We start from the raw sequence: 23,759 nt of genomic DNA on the forward strand, positions 1-23,759 counted from the left end.
ATTCATGGTGCTTTTCCAATTGCCTTGAGGAAACACAGGAACTAATCTCTGCTGTTATTGGCTGTAAGGATGGGTGAGGGTTTGACCTCTGGCTGTTCAAAATCTTTTCCTGAACACGACTAATTTATTCATTCAATCATTCATCCATTGGTTGAGGGACTTATTCGTTTACAGCCCTATTTCTTCCTCTCTAAAATCCTGCTGAACAAGTGCTTCACATTTATGACAATATTTGTCCTGAGTGAAGGAAAAAACACTCGTCAGCTTTTTCCCTCTTTCCTTTATGTTCCCACTATGTCATCAGTCTTGTTGATGACTGGCTGCCAAGCTGATTAATAGGCTGACAGGCTGGCTGGCTGGCTGCTCTGCAAACTCACTGTGTTTGTGTGTGTGACTGACTGAGCGGCAGACTTACATCAATGAATGATTAACTCAGCGTACAATTAGTTGGATGTGTCGCTGACTGCTCACCGAGCTGATCGACTGGCTGGTTTACTGGCTGCATTCGCTCGTTACAGTGCCAGCTGAGTTTAGGGATGAAGCCAGAGTCATTTCTACAGTATAGATGTAGTCTAAAGTCTGATTTAAAAGAAGACAAACTATGTTTTAGTCTCTAAATATTTACCAACTTCTTCTGGAAAGTGGTCCTCAAACCCAAATCCAGTTGCATACAGCAGTGAAATGTTATGAAAATTCACATTGAATGAGTTGATTTCCAGAAAGAGAGATGCCATGGAGGTTACCGAGGCTTGACTCCTCCTGCAGCGGCTGCAGGCTCGGTTTCCACCTTGCTCTTGGATTCCTGTCTCCTCATTTCTCTCTTCCTATTTCACAGTTGCACTGTCCACCCAATAAAAAGACAAAAATGAAAATAAAAGGAAAAAGAAGAGGAGATGCTGATGCTGATGACGCAGAGACACAGAGATTGAAAAGTGCTTGTGCTTTTCCGCAGCAGAAGTTATACGTCATGTCCTGCCTCCTGTATGCTCTACCTAGGTGCCACCCTTCACCTCAACATTTTCCTGTTATCATGACCATTATCTGGACCTAATTTATCTGAGTAAATATCTGAAAACAGTTTAAAGGACTAAATACTGAGGAATAAGTCTGTAGCAGACTTTGGCTACACAGGCAGAACTTGTGAGAAAAAGATAAATACAGAATATTACCAGACCTATTCTTTTTTATGATGCAGAATTGAAAACTCAAGGTTTTAGGTTATGTACTGTGTATTCAAATATTATCTATAACATTGCTTTTTATATTGCCCTCTGCAGAAAAAGGATTAACGAGGACTCATGAATGCATCTCTGGGCTAAATCAACTAGATAACATTATGTGAGGATGGGATGTGGACTCCCATACAAGGTCTTGGTTTTGAACTCTCTTTTGCAGCCATTGTTCAGCAAAGCGTGGGAGTTCTAAGTTATTGTGAAAGATCTGTGAGACCGACGGAAACAGAAGAGAAACATCACGGGGGGGGGGAAAGGATTATCTCGTTCTCATAACGCTTTTGCTTCAGTCGTTCTTTGCATTTATGATCGAGTAATCATCTCATTAGCTTGCTTTAGTGATTTGTGTCTCGTCATTGCCAGTGTCAACAAAACAAGCTGATCCACGAGACCTATCCGTCTGTCACCCCCGGGCGGCCACAGTCAGGGATCGCTCAGAGAAAACTCCATATTTGTCTCTTTTACTCCTCCGCTGGTGAAGAGATGGAGGGTGAAGAGATAGTTAAAGGCCGAGTGACATCTTGTTTCTCTCTCCCTCTCCTTCTATCTCTACAACTCGGTCGTTAGAAGATGTGTCTGTTTTGACTCTCGCTGTATCTAGGAAACAATAAATGTCAGCTAAAAGCATTTTTATACGCAGAATGAGTTTAATACCAGTAACATGTCGGGCTACAGTGTTTCCTGAATGGTTGAACTCCAGACTGCACCTGCCTCTCACGTTCTTTGTTACCCTGAACTCCAAGAGATCCTTGACCAGAGAGGCTCTGTGAAACTGGAAGATCTTGTTAGGAACAGAACAATTTGTTCTGCCAAAGGGGAGACAAAAACAGGCACACACACACACACACACACACACACACACACATCATGATAAAAGTTCCTTCAAAGAAACAACCAGGCAATTAAAGCTGATGAGGAACAGATGAGGACAAGAAGTGATGACCATTTACATGACACTTCATTAAAATCGCTCCAAACAGAACATGGGAAAAGGCCCCTCGGTTTGTCCATGTGGCTCAAGTACATGTTGATGTTGTGATGATATGGGACAAGAGACGGCGAACTGAAACTGTTCTCCAGGAATTAACATTGCATTGTATATTTTTCTGTTTTTTATTGGTGAAGCAAGACAAAAACATGAAAACATCTGTGCATGACAGACAGACCGATTTACAGATAAACCACAGTGGAAGAATAACACATTTTTGTTGTTACAGATTGATATTTACTTTCACTGTTTCAACGAACACACAAACCAAACAAAACAAATCTGTGCTGTAAGTTCTGTATCAGCATTTCACTGAGAGGGTGATCATGTTGAAGTTCAGTGTTGATTACAACTCTATGAGTATCTTTTAGTTACTCAAGAAAGCACAAGCCTGAATTATTATTAAATATATTATTATTTGATCTTAGCACTTTAGAAAAGGCACTCATTCACTTTCTTTTACAGACATGGATGAGATTATTAACATCCTCATTAGTTACCACTACCCTCAGCTCAGCTCACATTTCAACTATTATTTCCTGACCTTGGACTTTTTTATTTTCATTCCCTGTTTTCCTAACTCTGTGAAGTGGCCTTGGGTACCTTGAAAGGTGCTGTATAACTTAAAGCTATTATTACCATCATTATTCCTGCTTGTATATTCTGTACTCAAACGGAAATGTGGTGGAACAATTTATTTTGTGATGATCATGCAACTGCTCAGCACTTCCTAAAACCACAAACTGAATTTATTTCTAGTTTTATTTCTGTACGGATTGAAGAAAATACCCTATGACAATTAGTTGTAAGATATATTGATAGCATGAAAAGTGATTTTGAACAATGTGATTGGGTGACACAAATGTTTCCTTAATGCACATTATGAATAATCCTAATGAAAACATAAGACGAGGTGGAAAAAAGCTATTCACACACTCAGAACTAGTTGCATTGTTGCTGTTACCAGTTGAGACACTGGTGTCGGGGCTGAATTAACGTAAGCAATGCAAACAGTTCAGAGACTTATGGTGAAAATTTGCTTTGTGTTTTAACACACATTTCTAAATGTTATTGGTTGTTCATGTTGAACTAGTTCTAGCTGCCACTCAGCTCTGAATAACACTGTGTAATAAATGTCTGTATTAAAGGGGAAAAGTCTTGTTCCTACTAAGTTTAACTATCTAATATGGACTCCCTTGCCAGATGACAACAACCTTTAGCTAATTGGGTGAGAAAGTGGAGGAAATCAACAGAGGGACAACGTTTTTCTCAGACCTGTGTCATAATGAACCCAAATCTATTCTCCAAATGACCAAAACATCATTGTTTCCCAGACTGGCACTACCGCCCATGTCTGACCTGGAACCCAGACGAGATGATCCTGAGCGGTGTCTGACCTTAACGTTTCAGTTTGAAAGGTACATATGAGTTGCAGTTTTCAGTCACATTTATATATGAAAAGGTTTCTCTTCACTTTGAGATGAGTTGTCATCCTTTCTGTGCTCATGCAAGTGCCTCACCTTCTCCACTGCAGAACCTCAGTGGGTCGTTCCTCAGCTGCTCGGGGGCAAGAACAGACGTCCCTGTGTATGCCGATAGACAGAGAGAGAGAGGGAGGAAGAGAGAAGGAGGAAGAGAGAGGGAGGGAGAGAGGGAGCGAGCGAGGAAGCGAGAGAGAGAGAGAGAGAGAGAGAGGGAGAGCGAGGAAGCGAGAGAGAGAGAGAGAGAGAGAGAGAGAGAGAGAGAGAGAGGGGCCTGGCTGGCCGGAGGGTTGCCAAGGCAACAGGGAACAGTGCAGGCATGGTGGTGAGAGAAGAGATGGTGGGGGGGGGGGGGGGTCTGGGCTGATGGGGATAACTGGAGATGCCAGGGGACACCTTTGTGCATTAAGATACTCCACACTCCATTTTTGATAGAGGGAGAGAGAGACTATTTTCTAAAGCCAGATAAATTAAACTATTAAGAGTTCTGCTTTGGCTGCGTCTGAAAGTGAAGACCCCAATATGAGGGAATGCACCTCAAGGGCGACACAGAGCATTTTCCAGACTGGGGTGAATTGGAACTGATATTTCTCCTGTCTGCTTTATTAGATAAATGCTCTGCAGCTCACTGGAAACTGAATCCCTTGTAATTATTTTCAGTTATACATCATTAAAATAAAATACATCCCATAAGAATTGAGGATATTCATGACTATACTAAAATACAAATCTTACCATTCTTCCTGCTATCTCAAATATGTGGTCAATGAGTTCTTACATGTATTTCCTCAGGTCCAACCACAATACATTGTTTGTTGCTTTGGTAAATGATGAGTATAAATCTTGACTGAGGGATATTCACAACTATCTTTGCTGTAGAGGGTTAACGAAATGTCCATTAGCTTTGAGGAGTAGGAGGAGGGGGAGGAAGAGGAGGAGGAGGAGGCGGCGGATGAAGACAGTGTTCATGAAATATATTTTTAATCTACATTACTGTCCAAGACTTTAGCCCAGTCGGAACAGCACTGGAGTAAATAATAATGTTTTAATTTTTGTCTATTTAGCAGCTCCCTCCGTTCCAGGGTTCATTCTGGCCCAGCATGTCTTACTGGGACAGTTAAATGAAACAGAGCCAACACTCGTACTTTTCCTGATATGAAAAATCAACATGTCTGCTGTGAAAAAGACTTTATCTATCAACACAGTGACTGTCTGAATTCTTTAAGAGAATTGAAATTCAAGTTTTGTACGGTAGCAAACAACAAATCTGAGATACATGAAACAGGCAGAGGGACACTCTGATGAGCACATGCTGCCGTGTTAACAGAACATTCAGTGCAGCTCCACTTGTCCCTCTCATGTCAGCGGTCGTAATAAGTGCTCTGCTTCCAGAGCCTGGGAACGCTGCCACCATGTTGACTTTAGATGTGGCCCCTTCCCAACAGGGCCTGGTTTTGTTATTGTAAGACCAGGAAGATACAGCTTCACTGGAACTTACACATAACAAGTGGACCGTAATGGACATGGTCACTCTATTGAGTCATATAAACTCTTTCAGCCTGCGGTTTTATCCTTGGATTAAAGTGCTTAAAACCTGAAATGCTACTTATTTGTAAACCAAGCCAGATTTTTGCAATGAGCCTATATTCTGTCATCATGATCCTCACTCTATACTGCATTGTCTCCCATTAATGTTATCTAGATTTAATTTATAAACGTTAACATGCATTAAAATCTCTCTCAGTGGTTCCCTACACCAAACAGGAACCAGTGCAGGAAATGCATGTGTTTGAACCACATGGAGCCTAAATGATTCACATCCACTCACATGTGGGCACGGAGCCATTAGCCTTAGTCACGTTTCATGTGGTGAGTGAAGATGACCTTTAATGGCTCATGTCAAACAAAAGGTCAAACCCATTTAGATCAGACTGAAAGGGAGGAAGTGGAGAAAATGTAAGTAACGCACATACTCTTCAACGGGTTGATGTAAGCTATGTAGAAAATAATTGTTGCACTTTTTCTTAACCTTTCCAAGGAAATTGCTTTAATTGAGCGTAATTGACGAAACTGCATCAGTAACAGGATGAGGAACTTGTCATGACAGCTCCTCAGTTCAAACACAACATCTATCAAATACCTTATAAAGTAACCTCACCACTAAGTTTTGGCTTAGTTTTCCTAAGCCACTCAAACTGCTGACACAATTCAACCAGTGTGTGTAAGAGACACGTCCGAGGGGCAGGAGAGGACGGGAGCTCTCTGAGTGGTAGACGACGTGGTGCTTTGAGGGTTTAGTTTTAACATATATTTGAAAAAGAGCGCATGCGGCTTTAAAGACCCCAACTCTTGAGCGGGTGCTGGTCGCTGCGGGCTGCCCACCTTTGATTTGATTGGGTTTTAACCTTTAAAAATATATAAAGATGTCAAGACGTAGTGAGGTGATTCTATGTAATCATAGGCCCTGCAAGACAGTTTGAAACACTGGGTGGTGTTATGAGCCATAGTCAACCAATAAATGCTTAAATGTATATATTTGCTGATAAAGGAGATATTGAGACCAAGCCTTATGTGTTTCATCAGAGCACAACAGTAGTTGTGGGTTTACAGCTTACAAAAAAACTATTTATGAGTGCTTTTATGTTGAAATGAGTTTAAACGATCTTTGACAGCCCACCTCACAGAAGGTGCTTCCCATGTTAAAGAGGGGAGGGGATCAATAAAGCCGCTCTTTAGCCTGTTACTGATAACAGCTAAAACAGGCCTCACCTTGAAACAGCAACGAGAATAATTAGGTGAGGGTATAAAATATCCAGTATCTCATAAAATGGTATTGGCAGGCGTTAGCTCGAGTGGCAGCACTTCTGACCGCCGGCGTGACGGCGAGCATGCCAGAAATATTGTAAACAGTATCATCAATCACTGCCTCGCTACTTTGAGGTATGATAACTGCCGGAGTGCTGCATTAATCCACGCTGCTGCTGAATCATTGCCGCTGTTATCTTTCAAATATAGCTCCGCTGCTACTTCCTGTAGTCGCACACTCAATGAACCTGTCTTTTGTCAGAAAGCTCTACCCGTCTGGACACTCCAGGCCGAGTCAGTTCAGTACAAGGGTCGTGATCAAAGGGTCGGGATGCTAGCGGGGTTCGGCTTCGCTACGTCCTGATCGAGAGCTCAACTAAAACAACAGGCTATAGGTCACAGAAGGCCTGCAGGGCTGAACACATAACTTATGAAAATCAATGAAGAGAGCTGGGATCTTATCACTGCGTTTCTGCCACCGCGCTGCTCCTATCGTGTTTCTGTGTCGTGTCGTGTACAGACAGAGGAGAGGTGTGAGGATGACCCTGAGCTGTCATTGTTTTGCCACTCTTCTTCCTTTCTCACTCCCTCCTTCTTATCTCTCTCTGTCCTCTTTCGGAGATGGCAGCCTCCAAAGAGTCAGGAGATGGCTGCAGCTGCTATAAGTTAAAAAAACAAGTGTGTGTGTGTGTGTGTGGGGGGGGGGGGGGGGGGGGTGTTACCGTTCAATTTAGAGATGTGCTTTGTCACAGCCAACAGAAAGTGTTTGGAATCACTCACCTGAAATGTCAGTGGCGTCCATCAGTGCCTTTTTTTCAATGTGACAAGGGAGCCATTAGCCAGTAGCTCTGAGTGTTGCAATTTTATTTTTTAATGCCCAGACTGCAGGAGGAAAAACCGGATGGAAAGTCAACATCTGGAATTCATCTTTAACTGAAAGCTGGGACAACACTTAGTTATGGTTACCGAGAGGTTTGGGAACATGATCTGTGAAATGTGGTGTGACGATTATACCTTCTTGATCATAGCTGTTGTTTAGGTTCTGCTCATATGAACACAACCACTGACACACATCACACACACACACACACACACAAACACACACACACACACACAGGTGCAGCCACCATGACGACACTGCTCTGTATGCAGCATGGACACAATCTTTAATCATCCGGTGCTCTGCTGTAGAGGGAGATTGTACAGTACTGGTGTTGCAGACACAAACACACACTCGTGCACACACACCGTCCCCCACCCGTAGCCCACCCCCTGCAAACGTACCATTCCCTTGTCCATGATGTAATGCTATCACACCCCTCCTCTGCCGTCTCTCCCTCCGTTCGCCTCTCACACACTCCTCTCTCTCTCTCCTTCCCCTCATTCTATTGGTGGCTGCCGCCTGCATCTGCTGGATCAGCTCTGACTCCCTGCACACACACATACACACACACACACTCACACACTCACACACACCCACACACACTCACTCACTCACTCACTCACTCACACACATACTTGCATGCACACACTCACACAAACAGCCCCACTCCCTCTCACACACTCTTACACATACACTACCAGGGGGATTCCTCCGCCACTGCAGCTTCCGCTCACACCACCTTGGCTCCCGTCTTCAGCCGTGGGGGGGAAGAGCACGGTGAGTCCCTCCCTTCTTCTCCTATGACAGCAGGCAATTGTGGTTCTCAATAAGACAAAAGGATGAAAGGGCATTACGCGTGGCGGACAGAACACCAAGGAGGCATCACTGCTGTGCTGCAGCCTGGGAGGAGAGGAGAGGCTGACAGCTGAGTTGTGCTGGTGGACTGATGGGAAGTAGGGGTGAGGTTGCTCAGTTACTACAGATACCGGTCATCTTGGGGATGGGTGCCATGGCAATAGATGCATGCGGTCAGGGTCCTGGCTCATTGTGTTTCTGCGTCCTCAGTGAGGTGCTCGGAGATGTGTTGAGGGCGGGCACGTGTGTGTGTGTGTGTGTTTCTGGGTCTCTTTAGCACCTTTTCCAGTATTAACACTGACCTTATCAAGTACCGGTACGCCTCATGGTGTGTGTGTGTGTGTGTGTGTGTGTGTGTGTGTGTGTGTGTGTGTGTGTGTGTGTCTTGAGTGAGATGCAAAATTTACTTACATGCAGGAGCAGCCTAATTTAGGACATCTAAATATGCTCCAGGGTGTTGTGTCTTATCTGGTTTCCTCTTTGAAAGATGTCAGTACCCTTGCTTTGAGATAACAGTGGGAAGGAAAAAAATCTGAATCACATGAATGTAAGAAGCAAAGCTGCTGCTGCTGCCTCTGCATTTAGTTCCTGTGTCAGTTGAGTTAGTTCCGAATCCTGCCAGCTGGACAGGGAGGATAAATTGGCTACAATAAAGCCCTGACAGTCTCATTATGTACGTATGGATTGTCCCCGCTGTGTCACTAACAAAACTGGGTGTGTGCACGAGGTGTGAACTGTGACATTTGGACAATTGCGACGCTCTCTCTGGTCCTCTCCTTCTCCATTATCTGCACTGACCTCTTTCACTCCAAGCCTCAATGACATTGAGTCTAAAAAGAAAAGTAATTCTATTATCGCCACGGCTTTTGACTGCTAAATAAGATATGCATGATGATAGAAGTGGGTGAAGTTAGGCTGTAGGTCCTTAATGCTACGTTTTCATTTGAAAATGTATCAACTCTGCTAAGGATCCGCCTCCCGTCCACACTGCTATAGTTTTAGAGTGACAATACTTTGAGTTTCAGTTTGAAAACGCCAGGGCTGCGTTTTAGTCTGGACGGGCTGAAACTGAGACGTTTGGAAACATGATTGGGTCCTTTCGAATCAGCACCTTCGCTGATTCGTCAGGCTCCTGTCACATGTCCCTCTCAGAAGAAAATGACTGATATAAGCCTCTGCACCATTGTAGAACGCAGCATGCATAATCAATTACAAGATCAAATCTGCCTTTTGAAATGATACAACTGCAAATTTGTAGGAGAAAAGATTTTACTTGAGCAATCTGCAACAATTAAAAACAGACACAGAGCCAAAGCTTGTGTGGACCGAGCTTGTTTTAATTTGAAGACACTGTTTAGGTGTTTGGCTGTAGGATAAGTCGACCACTTCTCCACTTTAGAGAAGAATTGCTCTGTAAACTAACCTTTGTATTAATCCAGTGTGTTGGATGTTAAATGTTAATATTTCATATGTCTGGTCCACTTCACATTTGGACACTCTCATAACTAATTCATCCAGATGTTTTTGCACCTCTGTATCACAGAGAGCCAGACATGATTCACTGCTCTTCTACTTCAGCATAAATGCCAGAAAACTGTTAATTTTCAAGTATTTCTACCCTGTTGACTTGATTAGCACGTTGGTGGGATCCATTATTTAAGCAAATAAGTCTGGAGGACAGTGTAATCCATCAGATGACACCAGCTCACTGGCAGCAAACCAAACAATATATTCTCCACGCTAGATAATCTGCATGTCGCTCTCCAATTAACCAACAAACAAATTAGCTTTGCTGTGCCTTTCAACCCGCTCATTATTATCGATGATTGCAGCTCGAACCACACACAGAAAAGGAAGAGAAAGATATTTTGGAAGTCAGCTGGCCTTATTCAAATTCTCCAAAGCCCCTTGTGGAGCAATGTGCGCAAATATGTTGGTGGATGTTTAAATCGACGATTAGAGCATGAAACAGCTCCGGCTCGAGGCTGTTTGACATCCCCTCTGTCGACATAAATGGGAAGTAATTAGGATTATGGTCCCACTACAAACGAATAAACCAACAGGCATGAGGAAGGGCTGCACATAGCCACTTCCCCGTTGGCTGTCAATGCATTATTTGGGTCCTTAAAAGGTTAGTATGTGGTCATACTGAGATAGTTTATTGATCTCTTACTGTTTGAAACCCATTATGGCCGACGACAGACACTGTGTCTCTCCACTGGCTCAAAGACCTTTCAGAGTCAAACCAGGAGCTAATGTTGTCGTCACAGCCGTCCTTCAGTTCTTTGATCGTTCCCCCGATCGTGAGACGTCTCTTTTCTTTTCATCTGTTTTGATACAAATTCTGACTTTGGAGCTTTGGAGAAAAGTAGTTGGAACAATCTCACACCGATCTGCCCTCAGTGGGGGAACTGCCGTCAGCTGGGCTGAATACGAGGGCATGAAATCACTGGAGGTTGAACTTTGAAAGATTGGAAAACCCCAAAAAGGATAAATTCAATCAGTACTGCACTGACTCTGCCGACTGTACAAGGGATCTGCTTCCTGAAGAGCCCTCACGCCTCCTACCTCAGATTCCTCTGTAGACTCTGAGCCGCTCGTACGCAGGCCTCTACATGAACACCACCAGCTGCTGTTGTCTCTTTTTTAATCAAAGGTTGTGAGTGTTTGATAGGGGTTTTTTTTTTTTTTTTTGCTTTCAACAGAGAAACCACAAGTACTCCTGAGAATAAAACATGTGAAGATGTGAGGCCTGCTTATGGAAAAAAAACAGACCCAGGACAGCGGCTCTGGTTCTTTCATCCTGTTCTATTATAACACGATGCACAGTTTCATCCTGCAGATATCATGCCCTCTACCTTCTGACTCAAATATCTTCTATTGTCTGCAAGTTGAATATTTGCGTTCTCACATACAACTCCAGGGTAATTTCAGGAGATAACTGAATTCAGTTCATGTCTGAAAACAGCTATACAGACCTTTATAGAGGTTTTATGTCTAAGTATGATTTTAAGGATTGTGTTTGATTTCAGAAAATTGTCTTGTGACCGTCCTTCTGTGTATCATTCCCCTCAGGAGGTCCTGGCCCCTAGTTTGGGAACCACAGGCTTTGAGCACAAGGACACCAGGAACTGGACAGTGAAGTAGGGGAGAAAACAATGAAAGTATGGAGAATGATTCTCGCCCATAAGAAAATCTTGTTAGTTCATACCATCTCTATTAATCATTGGTATTATTATCATCTATAACAGGTCAGAGTTTCTATGGAGTTCATATTTGATGAAAACCACACAGGTTCATTAATATCTTGCTTTGCTGCCTGAGCAGCTGATGGAAAATTCATTCTGTTTTCAACGAACTGTTTATCTTTACATTCCACAAACCTCCACAGAGCTCTGACTGAAAGCTGAGCCGCTCGGAGTTTTGATTTTCTGGTCTTTAATTTCAGGAAAGAATCACAAAAACCTTAATGGATAAACCTGCCATCAGACCTCATAAACACAAGGAGAATTTCCTACTGTTAATGGTATTCCCCTTTAACCCTGTGTAGTATTTAATGTCAAGAGGAATACAGTTATTTTCACTGAAGATTTCTAAAAAAAATTAATTAATTCACTCTTAGTGCCTGGAGGCTGTCTCCCACAGCCCTCCTCCTCTTCCTCCTCCTCCTCCTCCTCTCACTGTGCAGCTGTGCTGGACCTTCACCTCTGCCCTCTCACTGCTGCATCCACAGCCTCCCAGCTTCAAAACCCTTAAGAAACGAGCCAGACAAAGAAAATCTATGTACCAAGCAAACACACACACCCACACACACCAGCGTCTGCCTTTACACTGAGCTGGTCGTCACTGATGTCATTTCCCTCAGCAGGAAGCTCTCCGGGGAAAAGCAAACCACATTAAGGTGCATTCATTTCATAGCGTCCTATAGTGACGTCCTATAGAATTCTTATTAACACCACATGCCCTTCCCCCCAGTGTGTGCACAGAGGCGGTCCAGACTGCAGATATTGGCTCTAATTCATTACAGAAGATAAATAGACGTCCAAAGCAGTTCAGCTGACCCTGGCATCGAGGTTTCGAGACCATTTCGTGTCAGAATCTCATCACAAGTCTCTTCGTTCCTTTTTTTCGGCAGCCCAACATGCAGTTTACCATCCCGTGGCGCGGACATGCCACAAAGCTGATCCGCAGACAGACCGCTCACATCATTCTTTCCCTCAGCATCTTCACATTTCTTCACATGCTTTCCTTTTGTGGAGGTTTTTTTCCGAGCAGGCAACTCCGAAGACAAATCAAAGACAGTAAAGCCTGGTCACAACACGACCTCACTCACTGCAGAACCATGAAGATGAAATCCGCTCGGCTCATTCGTAGTTTCGCTCGTCCGGTCCTCAGCTCCTACCGGTTTCTATAATAAACTGGATTGAAAAAACCTCTGAGCTTAAATTACGAGCAGGAACGAAAGAGGAAAAAAAGTCACTGAGGTGATTGAACACGTCAGGAATTGAAGTTAGAGTCAATTAAAGTCTGTGACAGGATTTGTGTCTGCTGTTTAATTATTTTCCCTGACACCATAAAAACACAGGCATACTTCTGGCATGTGTGAGCTTGAGGGATAGAGAGAGGGGGGGTGTGAAGCAGCAGGGAAGAATAGAAACCACCTCTCTTTTCTTTGATATGAACAGAAGCTGCATTGTGCTGTTAAATAAAAAAAGAGAGAAATATATACTTCATTCCTCCACACTGTTGCTGTTACCAACACAATGCAAAGAAAAGTGGTAATGTATTACACAACACCGTTGTTAAATGTAGGAACTATTCATTCGGTAGAACAAGATTAAACATATTAAACAGTTCAGCATTTTCTATCTATGTTACTCTGCTCTGTATTCTATTCTTTCATTCTGTCTGTGAAGCTGTTTACTGACATGAACTCTGCTAAATGTTTGGACATTCTCTTGTCTTTGCCCTTCACATACGGTGAACGCAGCAGGAGATGGTCCGGGTCAGACGCGTTCATAACAACAGGAAAATGATGATGTGTTCAGAAGAGGGGTGGAGTCTTTGTAGAGCAGGAGGCGGGACATATTGTTTAATTCTGCTGCAGTAATTACGTATATTTTGTTCACATTACATTGAAAAGGGCATTGGTTCTTCTCCAAGTTGACATCTTCCTCTACATGTGTGACACCTAGTTTCCATCCTGAGATCCAGCAGGTTACTGTGGGCGCTGATGGCTTCTCTAACGTGTGACAGATTCAAAACTGTAGGAGAAAAAGGATTCAAGCATCTTAAAACGCAAGATTCAAAAGCTTTTGGCGATGAGGGCCGACACCACTGTCGATGCGCTGCAAACACATACATGTGATTTCTGCATCGGAATTTATACTTAAATGAATGTTGTCTTTTTACAACATGCTCTACCCAGACTCCCCCCCTCACCTGAATTTTCCAGACATTTACCTGTTGTTTGAACGGATCCAACTCGGAAAATCTCCTGCTGCGTTCTCCATATGTGGAAGGCAACATCTAGTGAAAGTTCTAGCCCGATTTCTGGATGTTTTGTCTGAAAACGGCTTCAGACATTCTCCAGACATTTGAGTTAGAATTTGTGTTCTCACATGAAGCCTGTTTGCAACATTTCAGGAATATGACCCCAGTTCAGTGCATGTCTGACAACAGCATCACTGTAACACCAGGAGTAAGTGAGAAGATATAACTCTTTTTTCAATTGGATGAGCTGACTACAAACTGTATCAAGGTCCAAGTATTTCTCTGGCGGAGTTCTGGCAGGTTTGACAAGACAAGTTTGCAGGAGAGATTAAATGTTTTACCTTGAAATTCCACCAACCAGCCCGCAAATAATATATGATGATGGTTTCACATGAACATAAAAGATACTAATGCATTTATCCTGATTACGATCTGGTCTGAGAAGTTTAAGTCAGTTTGTGTTGGAGACATGGGGGGAGGGCTTACAGCTTGATTTAAAGGTATCAAAACAGCAAGTCACTCCCGTCTATGATATGTGACCAACTTGTCAAAACAAGCAAACTCTGGATATTTATGGGAGAAACTTTCCGATTGGAGCTCTGCATCAGTTGGTCATGAATCATCGACGTGAAGAGAGAGGGTCTCCGGTGTGGGGAGGGAGAGGGTGAGTGAGATGTGGGGACAGAGCTTTTGGAACTGGCGGAGCAGGGCAAGGTGAGGACACTGACATAAGTCATGGTGCTGTCAGCCGTGCGTGAGACGGCGGCAGCGGGCTGTTCTGACTTCATTCGCAGCATGCTGGGGCGAAGTGTACTGGTCAGGGGGGAGCACCCCCCCCCCCACCCCCCACCCCCCTGAGTCATGAGTTCGACCTTCTTGCATGTCAACATCTCTTACTTTCCAGCAGGGACTATTTGTGCAGCAATAAAGACAAAGGCCATAAGGTCTGCATGTGGCCATAAACCACAGTACTGGGCAAGTGACTGATGCTCTGCAGGAAAATTCAGCAGATTTGTTAAGTCAGCAGGATTCATCCTCAGGAGAACATGGACAAAGGAATAGTTGTTGAGATGTTTCAATCAGGACTAAAATCGTAGACCTACCCACTGAGAGATACCTATTCTCCTCACTATGGCTCCTGCACGTTCACCTGCTAACACTTAAGTCAGTCCCTGCGCTGTATGCAGTATACATCAATCATGTACCTCACTTCTCTATGTGCAGGCAGACTATTGGACTAGGGAGGTCTTTGATGGCTCAGACTGTTCAGTTGAACTTCACGAACATCTTCCACCGGTTAACCAACGACTAGGTCCTTTGATTCTCCCCTCCAAAGATGCCTTGCTCCGAGCTCGACCAAGTCAGGCAATGGTCGTTGACGCATGGTTTCAGTTCACGAGTAATAAGAAAGTGTCCCAGAACTGGGTTACTGTCTCCACAGTCCTGTGCCCCCCCCCCCCCCTCGTGGAGTGTCACCTTTTCCCCACCACCTCGCTCTACACCTAACGCTACACCTTAACCCAAAACTAAATAAATCAACAAACCTCCTTATGGATCAAAACGATATCCATAGAGCCACACAGCTTGCATTATCTCTCTTCTTCCTTCTGAATGTCCTTGATAGTACCACTAAGCAATTCACCTTCCACACGTTGAGTGTAGAGAAAAACAGTTGGTTGATATCATCGACATATTGCCTCTGCTTTGAGCCGCTACTTGGCAGCTTTTGTTGGGTAACTACACAAAACATTTAGGCGAGTCTCTTAATCTGGTGTTGTGTATCACTGAAAGGGCCCGTCATACACTTAACCCCAATAAAATCCCCTTGGGTGGCTGTGACCTTAATATGAATGGCGGCCGTGTGCTCCCTGGTGCGTTTGCGTGCCACGACAGACGGACATTATTTAAGTGCAGCGGCAGATTAAGGTTGATTCTGTAGATGACTGAGCAATCGGGAAAAGCAATCTTTTCAAACTGCCTCAGCGGAGGATTTTGTCTTTTTAAGACAGGAATAATTTCAATAAATAAAACTGTCATGTTCAATACCATGGGTCTTTTATTTCTTAGAGAAGTGCTTCACACAGACCTGCAGTTACATAGCATCTTGTTGTTGCATCTTCAGTTATATCTGAAGAATGTAAGGCACTTCAATTTAGTTTTTTTTGTGACGCACTGGCGAAATTACATTAATAATTTCTTTTATCTATTTGTAGGATTTCTTGCCATATCAGGAAGAATAGACAAGTATTTTTCCATCTTTAGAGGGATTGTTGCTGCTGAGTGGTCCGTCCACCCCCTGCTGTTCCAAGCCGGACCTTTTGGATAAGATGGATGATTTTAATCTTCTCAAAAGTAATCCTTGATCTAATTTGGGGGATTACTTGGGGTTTCGGCAGATAATGGGAGGCAACTAAGATTTGGCATCTGTCTGCGAGAGAATATGCCGTAATGCACACAGTCAGAATAAGAGTCATGAGTTTAAACCCTACATGACGCACCTATCTCTTAGGGGGTGGAGGGAGGGGGGGGGGGGGGGCGGCGTTGGCCCTTATCTGCTGTAGAGTCATAAAGAACCAGTCAGACGATGACAACGTTTCCAGAATAAAGCGTCAGCATATACGTCTCAGGATGCAGCCTCAAGCCTTGTGCGCCTGGTTTGGTGACTTGTCATCACACTGCTCTGCGCTAACAGTCAAAATATCTGACATATTCACACATTGGGTGAGAGCAAAAGCAGCAGACTAATTGTTAACGTTATCTGCTGCCCTGCAGGTGTGAATTTGTGTGTGATGCGTGAGAGGCTGATTGTGTGTGTCCCTCCTCGTCAAGAGGAGATCATGATGATTTTGTTTGTGCGTCCTGAGCGGAGCAGACTGACAGACTGAAGGAATGAGATGACAAAAGTCCACAGTACTTTTTATTCTCTTCCAGGGCTGAAAAGAGATTACACGAATGGTTGAGTCTGGTTGTGTTCAGGTCGTTGCCCGTTCTACATAATCCCCTCTAATTCTCTTTGTGGTGGACGCTGTCATTTGTCATTGTGACGGCTGGAGGGGAAGAGAGGAACCACTGTACCACACTGTATCCCCTCTCTTCTCTCATACTCGACTGCTTGGAATCGAGTACACTTGATTTATTTTATACTGCATGGTCTATTCTTAACCCTAATGGGGGCCTTGAAAGGCAAACCACAACATGAAATAAAATAACACAACAGCAAATAAGAAAAAGAACAGCAAATAGGAAAGAGCAGCAAAAGAAAATACAATACCGCAAGTCAGAAAACAACAGAAGAAGAAGAAAAACAAAAAATACAATGGCAAATAAGGGAAGACAACAAATAAGTGGCCGATGTTTCCGTCAAGTCAGCAATGAGCGAATGTTGTTGTGTTTTCTTATTTGGCAGTTCAGTACCAAGGCCGAGAGAGCTCAGCACACTGCAAATAAAATATAAGAAACACTTGCAAATAGAAACAAGAAGTGCAATTTAGATAAAAAGGTCATAATCGTGATGCCTTGTGAAGTTCCATCACCACTGATGAGGAGCAGACGTCACAGAGCGTTGAACTGCAGGTTCATCACTATTTTTGGGTCCCCTGGAAAAAATCGTTTTCTTGATTTGCACCAGTTTTTTTCTGTTTGCATGTATTTTTTTAATTTGCAGGGCGTTGAGCTCTTTCAGCCACTGCACTAACCCTCAACATCGATACTACCATAAAACGATGCATAACAAAAACAATCAAGAAACAGTAGAATTTTCTGAGAGCTCCTAAAAGTCTGACTGACGACCCAAAAGAGTGTAAGGGCCTTTGCTTTGGTACAGAGGAGTTCCTGCAACGTTTTATTACAAAGAAAATGTATTTTTGCATGATTCATGAACACCTGCAGGCTCGTTTAGAACCATTCTCTCTGACGAGAAGAGGGAACATTGAAAGCTTGGATCCCACTGTGACGGACAGGGGCCTCCTCGGTGTGTGGGTTCAGCAGCGTGTGCAGTGGGAGGAGCTAAAGTTTGGAGGTTTGAGGAGAAGGAGGAGGCGCGTCTGCTCTTCACACACACACGGACGAAGAGGAGGATGGTCTCCACGCTCACATTCGGGTCTACGAAGCAGCCGGGGCGCACTTTACGGATTTAACTCTTCTTTTGGACTTGTTTCTTCGCGACGGTCTCGGCTCCACGCGGCTCCACGGACGGCTGCTCAGCGGCATCGGGGCGTGTGGGTGTGGGTGTCGGCTCTGAGGCTCCAGCTCCGTGCGCAGCGCTCGGCTCCGGTTTCCAGGTCTCACACCTTTTACACCGAGGACACACGAGAAGCGGAGTAACATTTGGAATCGGCCCATTTATCTCGTTTTTACGAGAGGACTAACTCTCTGCCTCCACACACGTGTAAGTGTTGCACTGAGGTTTCAGTCCTAAGTGTATTTCTGATGGATTGATTTGATTGGTGGTGTTTTATCTTTTCATGTATCGATACGTCGCGTTGATCTGACTCCTGGGTGTAGCTCGTGGGGCCGCTCGTGTCATGTCCATGCGCCTGTTTGCGAATGAAGAATGATAAAGTGATGCAGCTTTGTTGTGATGGCTGATGGACTGACCCCTCGGTCGCCATGTGGGCAAACAGCTGCTGCTTCCATCCAGCTCTAACAACACACAGGGAGCGGTGGCTCTGGGCTTGATTTCCACCACACCTACGGAAACACTGGTCCATGGGTTTTTCTGGAACTTTTTAATGTTATTCTCCTCCAAACACTATTTATATCTGATGACCTCCCGTGTCAATCTGCTTGTATACACATGGTTTGAATCTGGATGAAGCACCTGTGTTTATTTCCAGGCTCACGAGGAGAGAGGAGACAATGTGTGGTTTATTCTGAGCTGATGGAGCAAATCTGGAGGATCCACAGGCTGTGAGGCCTGCAGAGTCCCTGAAGGGTCCCACTAGGAATTATTTAACAGAAAACTGTTGTGTTACCTTTGCATTTCTTTGTGATAGTTTTGTGTTATTTTGCAACAGCTTACTATTGACATCATGCAACATCATATTTCATCGTCGATGCACAAATGTGCATCCATTTGTCTTAAGAACCGTTACTGGTTCCAATTCGGATCACCGTACTGCCTGCTTCTGGAGCTATAGACCTTGTTTGAGTTTAATGTCATAACTAACTATATAAACATGTCTGTTGAGCAGTAGCACTATATCATCATACTTGGGCCTGGGTCCCAAAAGTCTAGTCCAGGTTCGGGCTAAAAAGTTAAAATGTTAAGTCCTTTTTTGTTTTTACGCAATAACCATGTGTGTCAGGGACAGGGGACACAAAATATGTAAATTCCTGTCGTGTTGTGCTTGGATGGGTTTAGGCAGAAAATGCAGACTGAGCCAAAGTCTCTGCAAATGTCTCCGAAAGAACAGAAGAAGAAAAGTATTGGGATAATTGTAAATATGTCAACCAGAGTCCAGTCCCACAGTTTGCTGCAATGTTATTGATATTCCAGAATATGTTGAGCCTGCTGTTACCTCAGTAAGACACAACATATTGCAAGGGAACGCAAAAGTAATCCTCGAACAAATTCTCATCGTGACCCTCCGGGGGCTCCGTAGAGAGCCGAGCGTCGTTCAGTGTTTACATGGTGCTGGTATGCTTTGCTGGAGTCAGACTGTAAATGACCAGTGGAGCAGTCCTTCCACTCCAGGCCTCTGCTGTTCTTCTCCTCCCCTCTCCAGTGTGTGATGGTGTATCAATAACACTAATGACACTGATAGTCGGGCTTTGTTGCTGTAAGCAAATGTGCAGGGGCACTTACAAAGCATGTTGACACCCTCTCCCCATCATCCTCCCTGTCTTTTTTCTCTGAAACACACACACACACAGACCCAATGTGCACACATGGAGACCCCCACCCACACTTTCACACACACACATTCAAACACTCAAAACAAATACACAGACTCCACCCAACACTCCACCCACTGTAACAACTTCAGAGGAATGGTCAGCATGTGCAGAGCTTGTGGTAAAAGAGCTGGAGGGGAAGTGGAAACCCGGGAGGGGAAACACTGGTGCTTTTAAACTCCCTGAAGTTAGTGATATCCCACATAGTGTCCACAGGGACCGGTGGAGATCAGTGCAAACTGATGGGACTCGCACATCCAGGGTCCCTGTGCGGCTTTGCGTATTGTGCTGAGACGTGGGAAACGGTCCTTTTGGTTGGGCTGAAGCCAGACTGTACCCAGGGACGGTGCAGGCATGGGGCCAGCTCAGTTGAGTTTGTGCACATGAGCTCAAAATGTTTTTTTTATTTGGGATGAACCTCAAATGTGTTAAAGATCCAATGCAAATGTTCCTGGAGCTGCTGGGATATTTGGCAGCTTCAGTTTAAGGAACCTGTGAAAGTTCTTGTAGCCTCAACTGTGAAAAGTCACACGTCGCCTTTTACACATGGGCGATAAGGTTTAATGGTTCACATTTGCATTCACTAAAGCCTGGCTCAGGCCCTGTTTGCTGACTGTCTCTGCTGTGTCTGTGCACAGCTTTGTGTGCCAGTTACCCGGCCATTCATATTGAGAATGACCTGCAGGTCCTGTAGAAATTCTGGCCAGGCCCTGCAGGGGAGGAGGTGTCGGGCCAAAGGAGATCTCTGCAGGCAGGTTCCTTTCAGGCCATGCTAATTAGCCTGTAAATTTATTTTCCTAATTGGACCTTTCTACAACTTTATATCCTGCTGATCCCCACGCTAGCATTCGCCTCACAAACAAATATGTTTTAGCAAGGAAAAACATGTGGGACTTCTTTTCATATCAGAGTTCCTGGTAATGGTTTCATTCTGGACCTTAATCTGTAACTAAATTACCCCAGTGTTGAAAGAGACACTGCATCTTTGCTCTTTTAGGAAAATGCTGTTTTGATATTAACAGTCTTTATGTCTTTAATGTGTTTTTTGCAGTATTCCTGCTGGAGACTGAACCTCTTAGAGCATTTCTAATATATATATTTTGTTTTCAGTCGGATCATTTTTCATGCATGTGTAAGATTCAGGAGAGAAGTAATGGTTGAGAGCACTAGCATAGCTACTATATACTCAGATTAGTGCTACACTAGATATAAAGTAAACCTATAATTGTTGGGTTCACAACCCCATAATAAAGCTGGGCAGTGACAGACCCAGGTTTTCCTGGTGTGGATACTTAACTCAATTCTCTGCATCTGTGTGACGAGTGCCAGTCACAAGTCAGTTTTTCAAGTGACCTGTGTTAGGGACTTGATCTGAGGTGGCTGACCTGGTATGAGAATGTATTATGTAACGTGTTCCTCCGCAGAGAGAAACAAAACATTTTCTCCCTTTTCCTTCCCGTGTTTTGAAAGAAATGAAGAGGAAAAAGATAAACCGTGACTTTGTAATGGAAAGCAGACTTTTCAGACGCGTCAGATGTGTTTTTCCTGGTGAATTACACCGATAATCAGAGGCTCCTATTTCAGAGCTCTGGGCTGGTGTGGATACAGTTATTGTGTTTTTATTTGCCTCTAAGATTGTCTTGAGAGTCCATATTTTATTATTTAACTTTTAAAACAAAGAGTGTGTCATTCATGCGGCAGAAAGGGGAACGTTATCGGAAATTTGCAAAAAAAAAACTGTTTCATTGTTTAGAACAGAATAAAGATGCTGCTGTTAATATCACATTTTAATTCACTTTGTGTGTCAATACAAGCCATATGTATAAATCAATTTAAGTATGCTTCAGTGCAGAGAACCCCAGTGACATTAGAGACTGTATGGAAATCATTGAGGGTGAACAGGAGTATTGTATTTTTGTCTAAAGACTGGGGGGGGGGGGGGGGGGGGTAGTCTGTTCTGGAGAACATTACTTCTTTCCGTAACCCTTTGTTTTTAGCGAGAAAGAAAAAGTTCTGTGTCCTCCCGGGCCGAATAATTTGCGAGCAGCCCCTTGCTTATGAAAAAGAGGTTAATTTTCTGTTCTATTGCATTTAAAGTGGAAATCAATTCATCGTAATGTAGGCAGTCTTAATAATAATTTCCAATTACTTCCCCACTTAACTGTTATAGTTGAACAAATTCATTATGACCCCATTCCTCGTCTGCACCATGTATCAGCTGTTATCAGTGGGAGAGTTGCCAGGGGAGACTTATTACTTCCTTTATTGGCGGCAACTGCTAGTGAAGACAAAGACAGATCTCCTACCTGACGGTAAACAAAGCAGAAGTGCTACAGCTGTTCTCTTTGAAGTCGACATGTTTGCTGGGAGTAGACCGCCACCTGCCTTCAAGCGACAAGCCAGACAAACGACTCGCACCAACTGTGTCATGTTCCCGCTCTGGATAAGTGACGTGAACGGTCCTGTGGTCAATGCTCAGTGGTCGTGGTCGTCGACACTCGTACTTGTGGGTCTGAAAAGGTGAAGCCAGAATATCGTCATCTGACTCGCTTTTAAAATCCTATTGCCCCGCTTGTCAAAACCTGTAAGGAAATGAGTCCTCACATCGGTTTAACTGCGGGGATTAATTGTGCTCCCCTCCAACTCCATGTTTAAATCATGAGATGAATAACCTGCTACGGATAGCCAAGTCTGTGGATTTGATGGCGTAATTAGAGGATGAACTGTGATGCTAACACGGCGTGGTCCAGACCTCACAAAGGCCTCTATTGTGTGTTTACAAGACTGTAAATCGTCCACTCTCCTTTGTCACGCCACAGAGTTTGTCCACGGTCTCCCCTGACTTCATCATCAGAGCGGCCGACGAATGAGACGCTGTGTGTTGCGTCCATTTGCAGCTTTGATAGCAACAGTGTTCCTCCATCAGTCACAACGACACCAGAGAGGCAGGGAAATAAATGAAATGCCTCTTCTTCTTTTTTTTTGGTTCACCAATGATGGCTTGAACAATCATTAAATTGCATTCTGTCATGCTGTAGAGCCGCAAGCAACCGGACATTTAAAACTCCTTTTGTCTCTTTTTGTTGTGGGGTTCCAGCCCGAGGAAAAATGTTCGCCTCTAATCAAGATCATTTCCTGATCGGTCAGCACACTTCATCATTAGTCTAAGTGGATAAAAGTACGTATTAAAAGCCAGAAGCACCTTTTAAACAAAAGGAGATTAGTGTAATCTGTTTTCCAGTCAGTTTATAGTCGAATAGAAATTACTTTAAATCCAGCGAAGGGATTTCCTCAGGAGTGCCTTGCACATCTCCTAAGGTTCCAAAGTACAGTTTACATACATGCATTGAACATCAGACTTTCTCCTGAAATGATCAGGGGCTGTATGTGAGGATGCAAATGTCCAACTTAGTTACTTCAGATATTCTTTTGAATGTTTTCTACCAGCAGCCTGGTAAACGTCCAACTGAGCCCATGTGAGAATACAGCTGGATTGTGTCCACAGGATTCACTGTGAGCAAGTGGGCGTGTTGATGTTTCTAACATGTGAAATATGAAAAAACAAGAGGAAAACAAATATATCAAGATGAAGAAAGAATTGCCATATGAACAACACACTGATGAAAATACAGAGCAAATCCGAGAGCTTTTGGCAATAAGGGCTAACGCCTGTGTTGATGTGCTGTGAACAAATAGATGGGATTTCTGCAGTGGAATTTATACGTCATATCCTCCTGCATGCTCTACCAAGGCGCTAACCCCCATCTGAATGCTCTGGGCATTTCCCTGTTGACATTGTTCAAATGTGAAATGTAAAGTCTGTAGAATGTTTGGACCCAATTGTACCGGAGTCCATGTCTGAAAACGGCCTTAGTTTCTGTAACTGGACTATGATCTATTGGAAGTCTGGGATATTATGCCTCCTATCACACGGCACTTTGATTGACATGCACAATTCATAATTGATGCTTTGCAAATCTTTCAAGATGCGCTCTTCCACTGTTCCCCCATCAGGGTAGAATAATTTCAGGCAAGGGCAAGTCTTTATCAGAGGGAATAGGGTGACCCCAACTCTCCTTTAAGCACTTATCTCCTCTGCCAGTTGTGCTTCACTCGCTCGTTTGAAA

General features: G+C 43.8%; 1 protein-coding gene across 1 annotated transcript in view; it reads left to right on the plus strand.

Moving 5' to 3' along the window:
* Nucleotides 1–17,812: 17,812 nt before the first annotated feature.
* Nucleotides 17,813–23,759, plus strand: part of LOC133954010 (semaphorin-4B-like) — a 46,490-nt gene continuing 40,543 nt past the window's right edge. The window contains exon 1 of the mRNA XM_062388260.1: nt 17,813–18,124. The gene's annotated coding sequence lies outside the window, so the exon portion shown is untranslated. The remainder of the gene's footprint in view (nt 18,125–23,759) is intronic.

The sequence above is a fragment of the Platichthys flesus genome, chromosome 1 (assembly GCF_949316205.1).
Source record: "Platichthys flesus chromosome 1, fPlaFle2.1, whole genome shotgun sequence".
NCBI lineage: Eukaryota > Metazoa > Chordata > Actinopteri > Pleuronectiformes > Pleuronectidae > Platichthys > Platichthys flesus.